This window comes from Agelaius tricolor, unplaced genomic scaffold (genome assembly GCF_023055355.1).
Source record: "Agelaius tricolor isolate 1412-34295 unplaced genomic scaffold, bAgeTri1.0.p SCAF_57, whole genome shotgun sequence".
NCBI lineage: Eukaryota > Metazoa > Chordata > Aves > Passeriformes > Icteridae > Agelaius > Agelaius tricolor.
Window position 1 is genome coordinate 61,589 of NW_027269317.1, and position 17,714 is coordinate 79,302.

General features: G+C 51.3%; 1 long non-coding RNA gene across 3 annotated transcripts; it reads left to right on the top strand.

Annotated features, from left to right (window-relative positions):
• Window positions 1–381: 381 nt before the first annotated feature.
• Window positions 382–13,362, top strand: LOC139604985 (uncharacterized). 3 transcript variants are annotated; one of them, XR_011684189.1, is made up of 4 exons: window positions 382–628; window positions 11,289–11,509; window positions 11,906–11,991; window positions 12,244–13,362. It is a non-coding gene; the product is annotated as an uncharacterized lncRNA (long non-coding RNA). The 3 variants fall into 3 exon arrangements; XR_011684190.1 differs by having other exon boundaries at window positions 11,910–11,991; XR_011684191.1 differs by lacking the exons at window positions 11,289–11,509; window positions 11,906–11,991; window positions 12,244–13,362 and adding an exon at window positions 8,660–10,295.
• The last annotated feature ends 4,352 nt before the right edge of the window (window positions 13,363–17,714 follow it).

Below are 17,714 nucleotides of genomic sequence, written 5' to 3' on the forward strand. Positions count from 1 at the left end.
AAGGAGGGAGGCGTGGGGGAAGGCTGGATTTAAGGCTCTTCACTTACTTCTCATTATCCTGCTCTGAGTTTTTGGAGTTTTCTGTCAGAAATCTCTCCCCTCCCCCACTCATCCACAGGGGTTTGGGGCGGTTTCCCCTATTTGAGGGAAATCAAAGCGATGCACTGATGCTCCTAACTAGGGGTAGGAGAAGTGAGGCTCCTGGCCTCCCGCTGAGCCGGAGCCACCGGAGCCGCAGTGCCGGGAAAGCCGTGGCGGGAGGCGCGGAGAAGTTTGTTTGTGTTTTCAGCTCAATCCCCCTCGGGCCCGGCCCGTTCCAGGGCTGTTCCTCATCTCCGGCTCTGCCCTCACGCAGCCCGGGGGGCCCTGAGAGCGCGGGGCGAGGCTGTGCCATGTGCAGAGCCCGCCCCCGGCTGCGATTGGGCGACGGTGCCGTCAGTCGTGGTTCTGGCGCGCTGATTGGTGGGATCGGGGCGGGGCAGGGCCCCGGTGGCGGCCTGAGGGCGGCCGTGGCTCGGCAGCGGCGCCATTGGCGGAGCGTCTGTGCGGGCCCGGGAGCGGCGGGAGCGGCGGCAGCGGCCGGAGCGCGGTGAGGCGGCGGCGGAGCTGGGAGGCGGCCGCAGCGCAGGTGGGAGGCGCGCTGGGTTGTGCGGGGGCTCGGGGCTGGCTGCGGGCTTCGGGGGCGGCAGGGGGCTCAGGCGGGTTCGTTGTGCCGTGTCCGGCGCGTGTTGCCGCTGGCGTGAGGGCGCTGCGGGAGCGGCTGCCCGCGGTCTCCTTGCGGCCGTTGCCTCGGCAGGAGCCGCTGCCGGAGCAGCGCTGGCTCGGCCCGGTTGCTGTGGCTGGGACAGAGGCGGCTGCCCCGTGCCCGTGGCTGTGCGGGGAAATTGACGTGGCCGGAGGTTTCTGTGCCCCGAGGAGACAGAGGAGTCCTGTACAAGTGACTTTATTGCTGAGCAGAGGGAGAGGCCATGGGGCATTTGCCGTGCGCTCTCTGCCATTGTTGTAGTTCGCAGCCTCCTTTTTATCCTCATTTTCCCGGCCTCATCTCCCTCTCCCTTTGCCCACTGGCTGAGGTACTTGGACGGTTCAGACCTCCCGATCCGCCAACTGCATGTCCTCGTTAATGTGCATTCCCACTTTTGTAGAACAGCCGATATTCCTGGCTCTGTTAAGTCTTTTTTCTTTTCCTCGAAGTTCATGAATTTAGAGGAATTTTGAGCAGCAGTCCGTATCAGTTTGTTCTATTGTCTGAAACTGATGGTTTTTCCCATTACTTCCTTATCTACAAGTCCCTGGCCCTATCTCCAAGCAGATTGACTCATTGACTCTGTTTTTTTTTTCTTACTGAGTCTTCTTTGGTTTTGGAATTATTCTCAGTGCCCTCATTCCCTGTCCTTCTCTAGGCATTCCTGGATCAGGAGGCCTGGCTGCCACCTGCATCCCCTCGCTCAGCTGCTGGATGAGCTGCATCCACAACATTCTCCATTTGCTGTTTCCTTTTGCAGCTGTACCAATTTCTGTTGCAGAGTCAGATATCCTCACCATGGGCTTTGCCTTTAGCTGTGCAAATTCCATCAGTGCAAGCGGGCAGAGATTGGGCTGAGGGGCAGAGGGAATCAGCCCAATTCCTGCCCCGGGTAGGAAGACCCAGGTACATTGTCCAGGCTTTGCCCCAGCAGTGTTAATTTGCATTTCTAAAGCTCCTCTCCGGGCTACCTGGAATGAAGCTTCTCTTCCAGAGCAGCCATGCAGCCCCCCCCCCCCCCCACCCCCCCCAGAATCTGCTTTTTAGTTGTTGTTGGTTTTGGTGGGTTTTATTTGTTTTTTATTAATTTGGTTGGTTGGTTTTTTGTTTTGTTATGGTTTTAGGTAGGGGGATGGTTTTTGTTTGTTTTTTAAACAATATTTAAACAAACTATTAACTGTTTCTGAGTTAAATGGTCACCTTTAAAGCAGTTCTAGGTGAACGTTGAAAAACCCATAGCAAAACTTGATTCTCACACTTCTGTCCCAAACCTACCTAACCATATAAAGTAGGATTATTTTGAAAAACGATTCTCATGTTGTATTCTTGTCACTGAAACTGCGGGGAAAACAAAAACCCTCCAACAATATCTTTAGTGTTAGAGAGTCAAGGCATTACTTGGTTTTGGCAAAGATATGCAGCACACATCATTCCATCCACACACAGCCCGAGTGTGCAGAGAAGATCATTCCATGACACGTGAGATTTATTAGTTTTTTCCTAAACTTTATGTAGTCTGAACCAATCTAAATCCACTGGTTTAATGTTCATTGCTTCCAAGTGGTGTAGTTTTTAATATTTGGTTTCCTATTAGATCCGGATTCCTTCCCCTCTGGAGTTAATTAGCTCCACACTCCTGGATTTCCTTCTCAGCCTTTTCCAGACCAGGTGTCTCCAACTCTGCCGGGGGCAGTGTCTGGGGTAGCTGTTGGTTGCTGTTTGCTGCTGGGCGTTGATGTTTTGTTGCAGGTCGTTATCTCTGTGGGTGTCTTTTGGGCTATTCCCAGTCTGTGGAGATGTTTAGCTCATCTCCATTGAGTGGTGTAACATCCTTTAAATAAAACCTTTAAAATTCCTTTCCCCAAGGCAAAGACAAACCAAGCCTGAGCAGAGAAAGAAGATTTAAAAGAACCAAAATGGGTACATTTTGCAGCAATGCAGTCGCAGTCAGCCCAGAGTGTGGGTGTGAGTGAGCCCCAGAGTGGAATTGTGCCGTGGTGCTCCCCAGCAGCTGTGGCAGTGCAGGCCCAGCCAGCGCTGAAGCTGCAGCAGTGGCAGCAAGGCTTGGCCGCAGTGGCTGGAGGTGCCAGAGGAGGGTGGCCAGGATTTCCGAGGGTTTGAGCAGAGGATCTGTGGGCAGGCCCAGGGGCTTGGCCCGCTGTGGAGCCCTGGCTGCTGCTGCGTTGCCTTCAGGGCAGGCTCAGTGGGGGCTCCCATGGTCCTGCTGCAGGCGGGAAGTGCAAATCTCCGGGGCTTCAGAGCCCCTGAGGCCAGGCTGAGGGGTCCCCCCCGTGTTCAGCTGTGCTGGCGGCTGTTTCTGGCCTCAGGGACACTTGGCATGGGCCGCTTGGCCACCAGTGGTGCTGCTTTGCACTCCTTAGGCAGGAGCCGATGTCCTGGCTGGGTGTTGGCAACAGCAAAGTGCCAGGGCAGGCTCTGTGCCAGCCCAGCTTCCTGTGGGAGAGATTTCACAAGAGACAGGATTCTGGCCACGGACTGCTTGAAACATACATCCCTTATCTCCACCCTGCACAAGGTGGAGAATTACCAGGGTAAGGAATTCCAGACATCAATTCCAAGTGAGATAATTGAATATCTGCCCTGGGTCTGTCTCTTCTTCTTGCCATAGCCAATGGCAAAAGCTGTACCCACGGCATCTTGGTTTCTATCACCAGCTTCCAAAAGTGTTTCTTTATTTCTCCTGACCTGAGCTCAGGGGGTGCCAGGGGTTATGGAGGTCCCATTGTATTCCTAAAGTTGCCATAACCCCCTGAAGGATCTTTCGAGTAAAATTAGTTCTTCTTTCTGAGTCTATTCCTTCCACAATCCCTTCTCTATGAATTGTTTTAGAAATACCTTAATAAGTGATGCAGTGCTTGCTGAAGCAGTCAGAATTGCTTTTGCCGCCCTGTTAGGTGCCATGGTGTCAGCAGAAGATATTGAAGCCTTCCTGCCCAGGGCATTTCAGTGCCAGGCTCTTACAAGCACCCAGAGCTCTGCGGGTTGAGCTGAGCATGGGCCGGTGACCTGCGCTTTGTGTGATTCCCCTTCCTTAATAACAGCCTGTCTTGTAGCTCTTTTCCCTTCTGCTGCCCTTGCAGAGCCATCCAGAAACACATTTTCTCCCTCAGTCCAGGGATTGTCTCATCAATCTCTCCCAGCCTGGGTCTGGAGCTCTGTCCCTTGAATGCAGTCCTGGGTGTCTCGGTTCCTCTGCGAGCCTCTCAGGAACCCTCGGCCAGTCCCGAGTCGGCAGACACCGGGGGGGGGCAGCCCCGACATGGCCGACAGCGGGCAGACACTCTCTGTGCCCCGAGGGTACTGAGGGTACCTGGACTGGTCGCCTTTGCAGCACAAGAGACACCAGAGACAGCACAAGAGACACCAGAGACAGTGGTAGAAGATAAAGGGCCGACTCTTAGCAGGGGTTAATTCGAGATTTTATTAGGAGTCCCAAAGGAGCTCCTGCACCTCAGGCGGCCTCCTGTCGAGAGCCCGGGAGATGTGCCAAGGTCACATTTAAAGGGAGGTGGAAACCAAAAGTAGATAACATTTTACCAACCTATAAGTGACCCTAAGGGATGGATGCTGGGGGATAAACATATAGGACAGCGTATGGGGCAAGGCTGGGGGGGCTGACCCCTGGCCTCTGGCTAATCACTCGACGACCTGGACCGAAACTTCTGGATGGAGGGGATGGGATGCTGAGTGATTGACAGAGAGCCAGGGTGGGGGTTTGGGGATGATCTCATGCCGGGAGAGGGATTACACAGGTAAAGGGAGAGGGGTACAGTTTGGGATAAACCATTTGGGAAAAATATGGGGATACAAAACAAAACTACTTCAAAGTATTACAAAGTATAAAAACGCACTACAACACCTGAGTTTCTTGCCAGCCCCTCTCCAGGCTGTTCAAACAGGAGGCTGGGTTAAACCCTTGCCCTGTCCTCAGTTCTGAATCCTCCTGCGCCACTGAACAAGTTTCATACTGTAATAACCGAGCCCTGCTCATCAATTTAGAGGCTCTTTTGGTTGTCAAAGCTGTAATTTGATGCCAGATGTGAATAGGAGATCCTCCTGTTGTCATCAGTTTTAAGGCCTCAGTTCCCATGTGAGGTGTGTCTGCACAATTCTGCAGACATTGAGGCCACTCTGGCCACTGGGTTAAACATTTTAACACAAGAATTCTTCAGCATGGCCCTGTTTAACATCCACCTACAATTCAAATTATTTCTCCCTGTCTAGGAGGGCAAGGGCAGGAGCCTCAGTTAATCTGCTTTTTAACACTTGAAAATTCTGTGATTCCTCCTTGTGTCCATCCATCCAGTTTCTTGACTGGAGTGTTGTAGGGAGAGATCCCTGGCTCCAAAACCCTGCCTTTAAGAGAGAGTCAGTAATAAGCTGTAAGCCCTTCCTTCCCTCTCTTGGAATAGGGTATTGATTTTAAATCAATACAAGCAACCTCTTGTCCTTGTTGCTTCAAAGTAATTTGGTGAGGCTCCATATCTAATTTTCCCTCTTTCCCTGGGACTGTCCACATTTGTGGGTTCACTTCAGCATAGGCCTTGCCAGACATTAGACACATAAGTACAACATCATAAGCCTCTGTATCACCTTTTACAATATAAAAATCCAGCCACCAAATTCCTTCCCAGTAAATTGCAATCACAGTAGGAAGAAAAAGAAATTAATTTATTTCAAGCGTATCCCCTACATCTCCTAGTAGTGGTTGATGAAATCATACCTGCTCATCTTTCCCACTTATTCCCTTAATAATTAAACCATGCCTTTCCTATTTTGCCCGTTAGGTCTAAGATTCAGAGTGGATTGAGAGGCCCCTGTGTCCATCAGGAGAGGCCTCCTCTCAATGCAGACCCACCTGAATGTTCTCAAGGGCTCCAGTGTGGAGGGTCCCTGGTGTGATGGGAGCTGTGACAGCCCTGCCAATCCATGTCCATCAAGGGGTGGACTTGCTGGTCCTGAGGGTGCTGCTGTCTGTGCTTGCAGTGTCCTTGTGCCCTGCAGCTGGAGCCCTGATTCCTTGCCAGGGGCTGTTTGGGTGGGCTGTCCCCTGCCGAGGAGGGCAATGCCTCTGCCGGGTGCTTGTGGCCGAGCCCGTGCCCTGGGTGCTGGGGCCCCCTTGGGCCCTGGGGTTGATCCCTCAGGGGCTGTAGGAACTCTGCCCTGGCCTTTGCCTTCAGCCTGGCCTTTTGCTGCTCCCTTCTTGCATTCACCTGCTGGGCCTTTGTGCCCAAGTGCTGCAGGGCCTTCTTCTGCCCCTCCTGCAGCCCCCCTCGGTGCCTGTGGGTGCTCATCCTCTGAGAGCTGCTGAGCTTTCTGCAAAATCATTCGTTTCTGTGGTGATCCCAAGAAAAGAAAAGAAAAGAAAATCTCAGTCCTTCCATGTACAATCTGTATTTCCCAGGTGTTCCTTGCTCCTCGTCCCTGTGCTCAGGGTGCCCTCCCCAGCCCGTATCCCAGAGCCGGTCCCTGTCCTGCCGCAGTGTCCAAAGGCGCCCCCCGGCGGGCAGGGCCGGCAGCTCCACGGGGCCGGGCAGCGGCCGGGGCGTCCCGCAGCCTCCTGGGGGCCGGGGGCCACTGCCGGCCCTGCCCGGGGCTGGTGGGGTCAGGCAGCGCCCGGCGCTGAGCCCCGGCTGCCCCACAGCCCCGGCCCGGCCCCGCAGCTCCCCCCAGGCCCCCAGCCCGTGCTCCCGGTCCCGCACCTCTGCGCCCGGTGCTGCCGCTGCCCCCCACAGAGAAACCCCCTGAAACCCTGACCTCCTTGTTTTCCTCTCCTGGAAACCGGGGATACAAATGATCAGCCGGCAAATGTTGAGGATAAGACTCTGCTGAAAAACATCCAAATTCTGAGTATTTTTCTCTTCCTCCCCTTTTCTTTTTCTCACCACATAGATTCCTCCTGCTGCTTCCTGCCTTAACCATATTCCTGCACACTCCCCTTCACCCAGTCTCTTCCCAGCACACCAATGCCATCCATCCCCTGTTGTCCTAATCCCTTCTCCACTTCTCTTATTGCCCCCCTGGGTGTCCAAGTCCTTAATTGCCTCTGAGGGAGTGTGCAATCTACCTCACCCTTCTCCCAAGGGACCCTTCAGAGATATTTTGGGATCATCATCCCTTTGGCACAGGACCCCTTCCTGGCTTTCCCTTTTCTGTCTCCATGGGTGCCCTGCCGTGCTCACTCCCCAAAGATCCCAGTGCACTCACTGATGAGATTTTCAGTGCTCTCTCCCTGCTGACTCTTCACAGCCCCCCCTGATGTGCCCCTCGTCTGTCTCCTGGTCACTCTCAGGCACCCAATCAGTCCCCGGTGCTGCCGCCCCCAAGGGGGCCAATCACCCAAACTGGGTGAGGCACCTTCAGCTGCACTCACTGCCCGCTGCCCCAGACGGTGGATAGAATTCCGGACGAGTCCCAAGGTGTGTGGAAAAATTGACCTCACCAGAGGATTCTGTCCACAAAGCAGACAGAGGAGTCCTGTAAAAGTACTTTCATTCCTAAAGAAAGGGAGAGGCCATGGGACATTTCCTACAGGGTCTTTCCAGTTGGTGGAGGACACAGCCTCCTGTTCATCCTAATTTTCCCAGCTGCATCTCCCTCTTCCTTTCCGCATTGGGTGGTGTACTTGAGAGGAAGAGACTTCCCAATCCACTTACTACATATCCCCTTGATATGCTCCCTACTTTTGTGTAGCAACCGATATTCATGGCTCTGTGAAGTCTTTGTTGTTCTTCTTCTCGAAGTTCATGAATGTGGCAGGACCTTGGCTGAGCAGCAGTCTGTGTCATCAGTTAACATTTTCTTAAACTGATGGCTTCTCCTGTCGCTTCCTTACATACAAGTTCCTGGGTCTATCTCTCAGCAGATTCACAGCATCTGATTGCAAAGACACTTTCCTCTTCTTCCTTTCATGGGGGTCCCGCGTTTGTGGGACATCCCCCCCTGGCGCTGTGTGTCCCCCCTTGCTGCAGCCCCAGCCCTCAGGCAGCGCTCAGCCAATCAGAGCACGCGGCTCTGATGACTCAGCAGTTGCCAGGCAGACCCGCAGCTCTCAGCGTTCCCCACCTGCGCCCAGCGCCCCCCTCGGCCCCAGCGCCCCCCGCGAGCGGAATTTGGGGAGGTGGGAGTGGGGCAGCGCCAAGGCCGGGCCCCCCCGCGCTGTCCTGGCGGGAGCGGCTGCAGTGGGGACCGAGTGCGGGCGGGAGCGGCCGAGAGCCCAGCGCTGCCCCAGCCCGACCTGCCCCAGCTCCATCCCTGCCCCTGCCGTGGGATGCTGTGGGTTTGGGGGCAAGAGGGAGCCGGCAGCAGGTGCTGGGCCTGGGGCAGGAGGAGAAGGGAAGGAGAAGCAGGGTTGAGGAACAAAATGGTGAAACCCTGGACGTGGGAGGAAAAGGTGGGATTGTGCAGGAGAAGGAGGAATAGCAGGAGGAAGAGGAGTGTGAGGAAGAGCAGGAACAGAGGAGGAGGAGGAGGAGCAGAAAGAGGCGGCACCACACGGTTCTACTCCTCCCTGTATCTGCAGCCTCCCCCCCAGCCCCAGGAGCTTTGTCTGTATGCAGCAGGTGACCAGGGGAGGGGGAATCCATGATTTTCACAGAGGCTGAATCTTGGGGTTTCTGAGCTTTACTGGGCAAATGTTGGTGCTTTTGTGCTTTGTGAGGGCTGAATCTCTGTATTTTGAAGGAGGTTTTTGCTGAATATTGACGTTTGGGAAGTTTTTGATCTGCATCTTGATGTTTAGAGGATTTTTGTGCTGAATCATGGTATTTTGGAGGTTCTTTCAGACACAAGATGCCCAATGACTTTCCCAGATGAACTTGGGCATGGAGGTTTTCCCAGTCCAAGCTGCTGTCCTCTTGATTTTTTCTGCAAACCAGGATTTTTAATTCTCAGGGTGTGGCCTGATGGAGGAGGAGGAAAAGCCCCGAATGTACCTCATGAAGAGGGGCTGCAAACCCTGCCCAGGGAGTTCTGGGGAGGAAAGAGCCCCCATGAGCCAGGAATGCATCCTGTGATCCAGCCAGAGCTTGGAGCTGGTGGAGAAGCCTCATGGCAGGGAGAAGCCACACAGGTGCTTGGAATGTGGGAAATGTTTCAGCTGGAGCTCCAGCCTGAGGCAGCACCAGGTGATCCACCCTGGGGAGAGGCCCTTTGAGTGTGAGGAGTGTGGGAGGAGTTTCAGCCACAACTCCATCCTGATCCAACACCAGAGGATCCACAGTGGGGAAAAGCCCTATGAGTGTGGGGAGTGTGGGAGGAGCTTCAGAGGAAGCTCGGCCCTGATTCGGCACCAGGTCATCCACACTGGGGAACGGCCCTACACCTGCTTGGAATGTGGGAAGAGCTATGGGTGGAACTCTGACCTGAGAAAACACCAGGGCACCCACACTGGGGAGAGGCCCTACGAGTGTCCTGAGTGTGGGAAGAGGTTTCACAGGAGCTCCGATCTCCTCAAACATGAGCGGATTCACACAGAGGAGAGGCCCTTCCGCTGCCCCGACTGTGGGAAGGGCTTCAAGGAAAACACCAAACTCACCATCCACCGGCGCATCCACACTGGGGAGAGGCCCTACGAGTGTGGGGAGTGTGGGATGAGCTTCTCACAGAGCTCTCAACACCAACGGAGGCGCCACTAAGGGAAGTCCTATGAGTGCCCCACGTGAGGGAAGAGCTTTGTGTGCTGCTCCAGCTCTGTCCCCCATGAGACAATCTACATTGGATGATCCCCAGTGAGCGTTGTTGGGCAGAGCCCTGGTGATCCATGGTCCTGGTGATCCGTGTTGGGAAGACACCTGGCTTGGAGGCTCCACATCTTCCTGGTTCCCTGTGGGCAGCTAGATAAACCCAGCAGCAGGAACATCCACTGGGACACAGACCTACAATGGGAATTCCTTGGGGAGGGCAGATTTGTTGACTTTCAACCCCATAAAATCTTTTGCATTCAATCCTATCTTCTGGTGACATCAGGGAGTACTGAATGGTGTTGAAGGTATGTTCAGGGTGGACTATATGATGTTTGTATCCCCAGTCATCTGTTCTGTTTATGCTGAATAATAAGTTTTGTACCTTTAAGACTTTTCCTGAGAGTGAAGAGGGAGAGAAGAAATGCGGAATTTGTTTTCAGAAACTGCACTCACTCCTCCACATTTCTGCCCCTGGACTGTTGTTGTCTGCGGATGGACAGACAGCGGGACAGAGCTCTCCTTTGCTTTTAGTTAGTTTTAGCTAGCTGAGGTAAAGTAGTTCCCTACTGTGGGTTGTTTTTCCCTTTTCTTTGGACCTGTTTAAACCTGCTCTGGCCTGAACACCAGAAGAGCACGGGCAGCTCACACCTGTGGCCCACCAGGCCGGGCCTGGGCTGTGGCATTTCCAGCACCGGAGGGACTGATAAGGGACTGAGTGAGCTGAGCTACAGCCCACAGAGGGACTTTGTGAGTTTGTCTCTCTTTTAGAGCAGCAAGAGGTTTTATTGTTTAATATTGTTTAGGTTTTATTGTGTAATAAACAGTTTTTTCCACTTTTCTTCAAAGAGGTATTTTATTTTTCCTGAACCAGCTGGGGGACACATGGACATGGAGGGGGACATAGCCATTCATGGGGATGTGGGTGGACACAGGCATGGATGGAGATGTGGGGAACAATGACAGGGATGGAAACATGGTGGGGAGACAGCCGTGGGTGATGACATGGTGGGACATGGCCAGTGACATGTGGGGACATGGCCATGGCTGGTGCCATGGGGGGAACTTGCAGGGGATGTGGGGGATGCTGGGTTTGAGGGAGTTGAGGGTTCCTGGGAGGGATTTGGGGCTTGCTGAGGCCTTTGGGGACCCCAGGCCAAGTGGCTCTGGCTGTGCTGGGAGACCATGGGGGAGGTTCTGGGACAGCTGCTCAAGGACCCCCTGAACTGGAGCCCCAGCCAAGCATTGGGCTCCTGGAAGGGGATGAACATCCTTGTCCCCAGGAAGAAAATCCCAGCCCCCCCAGGGTGTCAGGGGCAGCTGAGAGGCCACAACAGGAGGGGAAAGCCAGACAGAGCTGTCACACTCTTAAACTACACCCCAAAAGTCCCAAAACTGAGGGATTGCTCCCAGGAAAAAGCAGCCAGGAGATGCATGAATTGAGGGAAAGGGGGGATGTGACCCCCCAGACTGAGCAGGAGGGACCTGCATCCCCCAAAACCAAATAGGGACGAGAGGTGGAGCTGAAGGCATGATGGGAAAGGGGTGGGAGTGCAGGGAAAAAGAGGATTCAGAGTGGGAGAGGGATGGGATCCCCAGATTGAGTTGGGAGGGGTCCTTGGGTTGGGGGAACGATAGGAGAAGGGAGGGAAAGTTGGGGATGGGATAGAAAAAGGGTGGTTCCGTGGGGATCCCACTGTGTCCCCATTGCTTGATCCCCGGAGTGATTCCCTGGGGCTCTGGAGGGGAATGGATCTGCACTGGGTGGATTCCCAAGCCCCCTGCCCATCCCTGGGGGGCTCATGGGGCTTTCCCTGGTTCCTTCCACCCAAATGCTGCAGCCATGGGAGAGAGAAGGGTGTGAAAGGAGGATCTGGATTGGGCACAGAGGAGGAGCAATAGGAAGAGGAGGGAGAGAAGAAGCGGAGGATGGGAAAAGGAAGAGCAGGAAGAAGAATAGAAAGAGGAGGAGCTGCAGCAGAACCATGCTGTTTTCCCACTCGCCCGCTGAGTCTGCAGCTCCCCTGGCCCTGGCAGCATCTATCCCCCCCAGATCTCACAGGTGAGTAGGGAGGGGGAACTCACCCCAAATCCATTGGAGGATCTCTGGGAGGGTTTGTTTCAGGGGAGGGGATGTTTGGATCTTGCAGGGCCCCAAGGGTGAGACACAGATGCCCCTTTGGAGAGCTGTGGAAGGTTCCTGTGGCAAACCGTCTGTACTGGCTGGGGCAGTGGTACCAGCTGGGGGGGATATTGGTATTGGGACTCTGATTGGCATCAGAGTGGGGAGAGCAACGAAGGCCAATCCTGGAGCTGGGGGATCCTGTCAGCCTGGAGGGGTGGGGGAGGCTGGAGATGAGCAGGGTCTGGGCCCATCCAACTGTGAACAGGGCAGTTACTTTTTGAGCTGGACTTGGGAAGCAGGACCAAGGGCCTCACCTGTTGTTTTTCCCCCAAGCCAGGATTTGTCAATCCCAATCTTTGTCTGGATGGAGCTGGAGGAGGCTGCGAGGAAAAGGAAGATGGCCTGGGACACTGAGGCAGGCAAGGAGGAAGTCACTGCCCCTTTCTCCCTCTCCTCTGTTTCATGTCTCAGCCCAACATTTCCTCTGGCTGCAGGACAACCCCGCTACCAATGCCGTCCTGCCAAGGATGAACTGGGGGGATCTCCTTCCCCTTCCCTCAGGCAAAGAGGCAAATCCCATCCTGTCCTTGTCCACAGCTCCTTCCCCTTCTCATTCTGTCCTTCTTCCTTCCTCATTCCTTCCTCTTCTTTTCTTTCCTTTCCTTCCCCAGGCACTGAGCTGCAGACAGAGACCAGGGAGAGCAAATCCCTGCTGCAGAACCTCATGGGAGAGGCCGTTTTGAGCAGCTCCATGGCATGGGAATCCAATGGGGAGGATAAGCCCTGGAGATCCCACACAAGGAGGGGTTGCAAACCCAGCCCTGGCAGCTGTGAGGAGGAAAGATGCCCCCTGTGTCCAGAAGGCAGCCAGAGATTCATTCAGAACTCAGAGGTGGTAGAGACAACTCATGGCTGGCAGAAACCCCACAAGTGCTTGGAATGTGGGAAGGGCTTCAGCCGGAGCTCTGGAGCTCAGATGGGATCTGGCTCCAGGTGATCCACATGGGGAAACGGCCCTACAAGTGTGGGGAGTGTGGGAAGGGCTTTGGGTGGAGCTCCAACCTCATCAATCACTGCAAGATCCACACTGGGGAGAGAACCTATGAGTGTCCCGAGTGTAGGAAGTGGTTTCTGAGCAGCTCCAATCTCATCGTAATGAGTCAAGGGATCAGCTGGAAATGTATTTACGATAATTGAAAACTGTGGTTGAGTCAAGGGGCCAGCTGGGAGTATAACTGAGATAGTAGAAGATTACATATTTTAGTTAAGATTTTAAAATTAGTTAAGAAGGTATGTTAGCTAAGCAAAAATCACATAGGTTAGTGAAAGAGTAACAAATATATTAGAAGTAAAGCTCGGAGTGACAGGGATAGATGTAGCAATTGTGGAGGAGCAGAGACCATAGAAATATCTTGCCTTAAGAATAATCAGTTTGGAGAGGCTTGGACCATGACCAGCAGATCAAAAAGTCCTGCAAACTTGCCATGGGTGAAGAATTTACCATGAGGAAGAGAGCTTTCTTCTTCACATACGCCCACTCCCTTATTTCAAAATCCCACAGACCCAATTAAGGCAGTGCAATTGCGCAGTCATATTAGGTATTCAGCTGATTATAATACAAAGTGGGCAGACAATGATTCTGTATTATGCATCCTTAGAAACTGCTTGGATATGTAAAACCTTTTCTGTATAAATAGAGAGCAGGAGTCTGCAACTCCTTGCACATCCATTTGGAAATGATTCTTTATATGTCCAGCACTGCAATAAAATACCCTTCTTTTCAACTTTAATTAGTTGAAGAGTTGTCTGTCTGTGCTTCAGTACATCAGCAGATTCACACAGAGGAGAGGCCCTTCCACTGCCCCGACTGCGGGAAGGGCTTCAGGCGCAACTCCACCCTCGTCACCCACAGGCACATCCACACTGGGAAGAGGCCCAATGAGGGTCCTGTGTGTGGGAAGAGATTCTCCAGAAGCTCTCACTTGGTCCAACACAAATGGAGGCACCATTAAGGGAAGTCCTGCCAGTGTCCCCCATCCCGGTGTCACCCCCTTTTTTCTGCCCTCAGAGCTCCTGAGCCAGTGGCAGCTGCAGCCCCTTCCCCTGGCCTTGCACCTGACTGAGACCTCCTGTGATTGCGCAGGGAGGATTGGGGTGTGACCTGGCAGGGAGGGTGGGGTCCAGGGAACACTGGGTGCTGTGGGTCTGCCCAGCAACTGGTGAGTCATCAGAACTGCTCTCTCTGATTGGCTGACTCTTGTTCATTGCATTCTCTTGTTGCCTGTGGAGAGGCCTGGGAGTTGAGAGAAGGAATGGGAGAGATCCCACCCCGAGCACTGGCACAGGGAGAACAGACCCAGCCTGGGCACAGGGAGTGAATTTATTACCAACCAAATCACATCAGGACAAAGAGAAGGGAAAGGAATCTCTCCAACATCTTCCCCCCACCTAGGGGGGTTAATGATGATGGAGAGACGGGGACATCTGAGTTTAGATCAGAAGCCAATTTTATTGAATATGCCAGGGATTTATACGGGGTTTTACTTGTATGGTAGTTATATAGGGCTCCATTTTTTGTAACAATTTCCCATTGGTTACACATTCTTGAGGACATCAGGTCACCTGGTAACATTATCTTATCACTAAGTTACTAAGTTTCACATCTTGTTTCTTGGTCCCCTCTTGCCCAGGGAGCCTTAATCTGTGTCTGTCCCTCCCACAGTTTCTGCTCAATCAGGCCTAAGATATCAGGCCCCTTCATCAGTTCCACTGTACTTTTTGTTTTATTCCCCATACCTCCCCCTATCCGTTCAAACAAAAATACACTCTTAAGTGACTTGTCTATTAATTTTTTCACGCACTGTAAAATACAAGGAATAACCATAACAATACATAATACAATGCCTAATACATAGAAGCCTATTTTAACTAAATTTTTTATCCATCCACCAAGTCTCCAATCCCCCAGAAGTTTTCCTAGCCCTGTAAACCCTGATACCACTGGGTAATCTTAACCATTTTCCCAAGGACATAAGTCTGTTAGAGGTTAAACAGGCGCTGGTGTGGTGGTGAGGTCCTATTCACAAGGGTTCTCCGCCAATGTTGGTGTTCAAGGTGAATCTTCAGGTGATGCACTCAAAGATTCTTAAAAACGGCTTCACATTCTTTGCTGGAATCCACTTGGGACCATTCTCTGTGGAGACACAAGCAAAACCTCTACCCCCGGTGGCCTAAGGATAAGGCCCCAATATCTTACCAGATTCTGGATCCTTCACTAATGCAGGGGTTTCTTTCCTTTTGTTGCAATTGTGAATCATGATTAAAATGTGGAACAATCGGTGGGTTGGGGTCCATCAAAGAACAATTCAAAAAGTTGATCACATAAAGGGCTTTCTGCAGTCTCTTGGCAGGGTTGCCATCTCTGGCCCCCCTTTCTGTTGTACCAAGAGATGTTTGAGGGAGCCATGAGCCTGTGACAGATTGGCCTGTTGGGGAATGAGGAATACCTGTTTTGTGCATAATTCCCCAGAAGGCAAAAGAGTTAGCAACTCGATGGGAAATATAAATTGGGCCATTGCCTGTCTTCACTTCAGACGTATACCAAGAATGGCAAAAGCAGCAGTGAAGTGTCTAGAGACATCGTAAGCTGTTTTCCCTGAATGGGCAGATGCAAAAAGAGCAGCAGAAAAGGTATCAATAGAGGAATGAATGTATTTTAAATGACCAAATTCACAAAAATGGGTAACGTCTGATGCCAGACTTTAAGGCTCTGAAGCCCTCTGGGATTAATACTTCCTGCAATAGAGAGAAAAGAACACCTTTGGCAATCAGGACAAACAGCAATAGTTCTTGAAGCTTGGGCTTTACTAATGCCGAAGTGCCAAATCAAAGTGACACCATTTTGGTGAAAAAACAAATGGATCAATTTAGGCTGTTCTATCTTATTAGGTAGAACAGATTGTTGTACAGGCATTGTTAAAAGGCCAGCTTGCCTGTTCCCTTCAGCTAAAAATCTGGGATGGTCTGTATGTGAACAAATATGCATAACAAAGTAAGGAAATGTTCAATTTTCTAAGGAAAAAACAAGGAGCTGCAACCAATAAAATTGTTGTGAATTTTCAACTCTTTCTAAACTGATGCTTTGGCTCTCATCACTATTCCTGCAACATAAGCTGAATCTGTAAGCAGATTAAAAGGAACAGAAAATTTTTGAAAAGTTCTGACAACAGCAGCAAGTTCAACAATTGGGGGGGACCACTCAGATATGGATAAATCTGCTCTCCATTAGACCCACTAGAAGAGGGGTCTCTCCATACTACCACAGATTTCTGAGAGTGACCAGAACCATCTGTGAATACTGTTAAGGCTTGAAGTGGAACCTCACTCCTCTTGGGTTTCTCTGTCAATTGAAAAAAAAAAAAAAAAAGCTTAAAAAAAGCTTTTAAAAGCTGTTAAAACAACTCATGTTTTGGAGGATGTATTGAGATTTGTCCACTGAATTCAGGAAAGGCCATCTGAAGAGCCTTGATCCCTGAACTATCCAATTCAAATAAAAGGTGGTTAAAGGTAGGAAAAGAGTGGAAAATTCCCCTCCTGCAAGAGAAATGAGTCTCTGTCAGGCCTTAACAACCAGTTGGGCCATCATTTCATGTTGGGTACTGATGGTTTTAGTCGTTTGGTGTGGTAAATAAATCCATTCAGTGATAAACAAAGAGTCTGGTGCATTGGGGTCCCATTGAAACATCAAGGCATGGGGCTGTTTTGCTGGATGCAAGATTATTAAAAAGAAAAGCAGCTCAGGTGCCCAGTGTGCAGCTTGTTGGTTTATTATGACATCAGCTGGGCATTGCAGCACCTGCTGAACTTGAAATGTAAGTTGTCTAGGTGATAAAAGGTCTGAATCTCCTTTTAATCATTCAAACAAAGGACTTTTAGCTTTGTATTTGAATTCCCTAACAAGGAGTGCACCCAGTTGATTGTTCCCAAACATTTTTGTGCATCATGTAAGGTGCAAATATTTGTCTGAATTTGAAGACCTTGGGGAGAAATTGAAGAGACTCCAATGCACCACCCCAAACACCTCCACGAAGGATGTTTTTGTACCTTTTGGGAGCTATGCAAAGCCCTGCCTGAGTTACAGCTTTGGTGACAAGGGCTAACTAAGGCTTCCTCCATGACTTCCTGTTGTTCAGCTGTTACAAAAATATCATCCATAGAATGGTGCAAAAGAACATTAGGCATTTGTTGATGAACAGAATTGAGGACCTAGCAATATACCACTGGCAAATAGTACAGGTGTTTTTCATGCCCTTAGGTAAAACTATCCAGTGATATCGCTCTAAGGGTGCCTGCATTTTTGTGCTTGGAACTGAAAAGGAAAATTTAGGACCATCATCAGGATGTAAAGGAATGTCAAAAAACCAATCTTTTAAATCAGTAACAGTCAAGTGCCAATTTTTGGGAATCATGGTAGGAGATGGGAGACCTGGCTGTAAGACCTCTGTGTCTTCCATAGCTGCATTATTTTTCAAAGATCATGGAGTAAGCGCCATTTGCCAGTTTGTTTTTTGATAACAAAAATGTGAGAATTCCAAGGACGGTTAGAAAGGACAAAATGCTCTTTCTGGATTTGTTGTTGGAGCAACTCTGTTAATACACAAAGTTTTTGCAATGGTAGGGGCCATTGATCCACCCAAACCATTTTCCCTGTTTTCCAGGTTAGTTTTAAAGTGTCGCTCTCCAACGGCCCCCTTTAAAAAGCTGATTGAATCCTAAAGCCCCATTGGGAGAGAACATCCCCCACCACGGTACCATTGGTACTGGTAATACAAACAGTATGATTGAGGCACGGTGTCCCTCGGGCCCTTTGATCTGTATCCAGTGGTGGGTTTGACAGCTGCGGCTGCTTCCTCCAATGCCTGAACGTGCCTGGAGCACTTTAGCAAGGGACCACTGTGAGGGCCATTTGTCTTGAGAGATACTAACTTCAACCCCTGTGTCTATGAGGCTGTCAAGTGTTATCTTTTGCCCTTTTAATGTCAGGGTACACCAGCATGTGGGGTATTGTTCTAGTATAGGTTGTACCCAACATATTTGGGGTGTTCCAGTAGACCCAAATCCCCTATTTCATATTACGTCTGTA